The sequence below is a fragment of the Phyllostomus hastatus genome, unplaced genomic scaffold, assembly GCF_019186645.2.
Source record: "Phyllostomus hastatus isolate PE091 unplaced genomic scaffold, TTU_PhHast_1.1 phas_contig_86, whole genome shotgun sequence".
Lineage (NCBI taxonomy): Eukaryota > Metazoa > Chordata > Mammalia > Chiroptera > Phyllostomidae > Phyllostomus > Phyllostomus hastatus.
Genome location: NW_025333977.1, coordinates 32,131,319 through 32,135,073, shown reverse-complemented (window position 1 = coordinate 32,135,073; position 3,755 = coordinate 32,131,319). Strand labels below are relative to the sequence as shown.

Here is a 3,755-nt window from a genome sequence, read left to right as displayed (position 1 = left end):
ATATTTAACATCTCAGCAAGTCCGTTACACAATACCTCTCAGAGTGTTGAGTGAAGGGGAAAGTAAACACATTGTTTGCTCCTGGCACCTGAGTCTCTCCAGTCTTAAGTCTCACCCCTTCCATCCCTTCTTCTCTGAGGTAAGAGTTACTCAGCTCTGAAGCCCTTTTGGATGCAGAGGTTTGACTCTCCCTGGCTTTGTAGTTAACAGGAAAGGCTTGAGTTGCCCCTCTGGGATGCCACTCCCACCCCACACGGACAGTCGTGGGCTCCACTAGGCCAGTTAAAACTTGGGGTCAAACATAGTAGCATTGCCCTAATGTGGCTCAGCTGGTTGGGCATTGTCCTGCAAAACGAAAGGTCACCTGTTGGATTCTGGGTCTGGGCACATGGCTGGGTTGCAGGTTCAAAGAGGCAGCCAATTGATGTTTCTGTCTCACATCAACATTTCTCTTCCTCTATTTCTCCATCCTGTCCCCTTTCTCTAAAAACAAACAAACAAGCAAACAAACAAACAAATAAAATCTTTAAAAAACATAGTAGCATTAGGTTTCTCCAAGGAAGGATATAGCTGGAAACGTTCCATTTTGAGATCTTGGAAAAGAGGTACGCCTTCTGCCACCTGGAGGACGAGCCCCCTCTCCCCCTCCCTGAGCTTTTCCCTCAGGTGTTTTTCCTCACAATGGAAACAGAAGTGAGCTTTCTGTCTGGGGGTGGGGTGTGGCGGCAACCCTTGCTTTGTTCTTGAAACTGTCCTTCAGAGACTGAAGCCCGTGAGATGCCGGGAGTTGGTCCCTTAGTGGCCTCCCAGTCCTGTTTGTATTTGTCCCACCAGATGCAGACAAGGGTGACTGGTCAGCAGTGTGAACGCCGGGCTCTCACCTGAGGGAGCTGAGGCACACTTGCGTCCTCCCTGTACTGTGTTGCCAATCCCAGCTCTTCTCTTTCTTCTCCTGCCACGAGGACACCTGATCTTACATTCCTTCCTACTCAATTACTTCCCTCGCAGTGAGAAGCCAAGTGGCCCCTCTAGTCTCCGAAGAAACCTGATATTTTGTCATAAATGACTGCTGCCCTGACTGCTCTAGGTAGACTTGATTCTCCAAGGGACACCACATATCACCTATTCACATGACTTGTTGCAAAACCCTCTCAGTATGAACACATACCTTCTCCTACTCATGGTATCTGGTCACAAGCTTAGGCCAGTTTTGACAACGACCATATTCCCACCCTTAGCGCAGCTCAGCAGTCTGCCCTGCAGATGGTGTGAGTTCATATAAAATTCCTGTTTCTGGCCCTAGCGGACTTTGACTTCATCTCCAGTTTCTTGCCACCCCGTGACATTTCAGAGGCATGTAATAATTCCAACTTGATATTATGCTGTACCTGGCACTACTTTCCTTCCAAACACCGGCAGTTTCTGAGAATGTGTCTTTTCCATCCACGGTTCCCTTTTGCTTGATGTGCAGCCCACTTCAGTAAGTTCACTTGACGCCGTTGTTACCGGTCCAGAGTCCACCTGCCTGATGCTTCAGAAGGCCAAAACTCAAAACAGCAGAGTTTGGAGTAAGGAAAAGTTTATTGATTGAGAAGCTGCCAACCAAGAAAATGAGAGACCTAGTAGTGCTTCAAATCCATGTTAAGAAAGTACAGAGTTCAGGCTTCTTCTATGTCAAGGAAAGGGGGAAATGGAAGGGGCAAGAGTTGATGGACAACTGTAGATATCTGGGCACCAGAGGGGTGTGAGGAAGATTGTTCTTAGTCTGTTGACCCTAGTTGATGTGTGTCCGGCCATAATGTTCCCACAAATCTTCAATAAACAATACCTACTTCCCTTATCTCCTCGAGATACTTTCTGGCAAAGGGTTGTTTTTGTAAAACTCAAGTCACAGGCAGAATTTCTCTAATGATTAGCATGTTTATATGCAGGAAGCTAATTACCTGAAGGCCATGGGAGCAAAGCAGGCTTGAGCGAGACAGAGTCAGAGAGGCTGAGCATTTTAGTCTGTTACATTGTGCTTATCAGGTATATGAAGCATCCGTTTTGAACAGTGCAACTTTCTGAAAGTTCTAATGTAGATTTCAGAGCAGTTCCCACATACTGGGAGTCCAGGGACACCCTGACTGTGCAGTGTCATTTTTCAGTCCTTTATATCAGCTCGGCACTTCAATAGTCATGTCCTTGGGCTCCCTGTAAACACTTACAATCTAAATGTCTCCCATGGGGCTTTGGAGATGAAGAATCTAGGTTCAAAATCTAGCTTTGTTTTTTTTTTTTTTGAAGCTATGTATCCTTGTGTAAATTACTTAATATTTCTCAATGTTCTCATCTGATAAAAACAGCTATCTCATAAAATTGTGAAAATGAAATAAGAAAACATATATATAATGCCTGGGATATAGTAAGTGCTTAATACAAACCAAAATTATTACTATTTTTTATTGTTCCCTCCCCCACCAATTCTGGCTATGTTCTCTATGATTTAAGAATGAAAGGGGTAGCTCTTTTCCTCCCTGGCTACTTGAAGATCAGTCACCATCATGAATGACTATCTAGACCAGGAAGTTCATGGTCAGCAGACTACTTGAGTGAAAACAAGTGATCATTGATGTACTTCATCTTGAGATGGCAATAATACCTAATGCAGAAACTTGGGAAAAACTAGCCAAAATATATTAGGCTACACCATATGTCTTCTCTGAATTTGGGATTCAGAACCTATTTTGTGGTGGCAAAACAACTGACTCTGGCATGATATATGATTCCTTAGATTATGCAAAGAAAAATGAACTTAAACATAGACTTTCAATACATGGACTGTATGAGAAGAAGACCTCAAGAAAACAGAGAAATGAATGCATGAACAGAATGAAAAAAGTCCGGGAAACTTCAGAGGCCAATGTTGGTGCTGGCAAAAAGTGAGCTGGAGATTGGACACAGAGGGAGTAAAAATTCTTCAGTGACTTTCTGTGGTGATTGAGCAGATTTTTCATGAGAGGGCTAATAAACTAAGAACTTTAAAAAATGAATAAGAGGTGAGGGAGCAAAGAAGAGTAAAAAAAGTACATAACTTCTATTATCTAGATTTGGAAAACAAGCCTGAAGAAGTAAGTGATTTAGAAGCTTAGAAAACAAAGCCAGCCTTTCCTGAACACTCGCTAGGGTGCTGACCTCCGACTTCTTTTGTCTTTCCCAGTGGGCATCTATAAGATGAAAAAGAGCCAGACCTAGAATGAGAATGAAATAAGATACCACAATGACCACATAACGGAGGTTAAACCATGGTTCCCTGACCAAGGTGTTCTTGGTGGAAATTCAGCTCTTCAACGAGACTGTGAAGAAAGCATTCCAAAGACTCATGCATGGGAGGCTGTGGTGTGGCAGGTTTTATTTCGGTAGAAATGTGCCCCTGGGTTTTCAATTTCCCATCTACCTCCATCCTGCTATGGAAAAAGTCCAACCGCGTCTTCAGCAAGGCCAAGACAAAGGCCAGTGCCAAGAGTTTCTGTTTCACATTAAACCTTAGTCCTTGTAGGGCCCACGCAGTCTGCTCCGGGCCCATGTGGCTGCTAGACCCACATGGTTGCACGCTCTTGGTAAGAGAACATGCGAACAAATGGAGCAAATGTAGGAGAGAGACAAGCTTCTTTCTTCTCCTGGCGTTATAATCAAGAACTTCTTCAAAATAACCAATCAACTGCCCAAGCTTCTGTCGGCTTTTAATAAGTCTGCCCCCTAGTTAGACTGACAGG

General features: G+C 43.9%; 1 pseudogene; it reads left to right on the top strand.

Moving 5' to 3' along the window:
- The first annotated feature begins 2,547 nt into the window (after nt 1–2,547).
- Nucleotides 2,548–2,925, top strand: LOC123827248 (annotated as a pseudogene).
- Nucleotides 2,926–3,755: the final 830 nt, after the last annotated feature.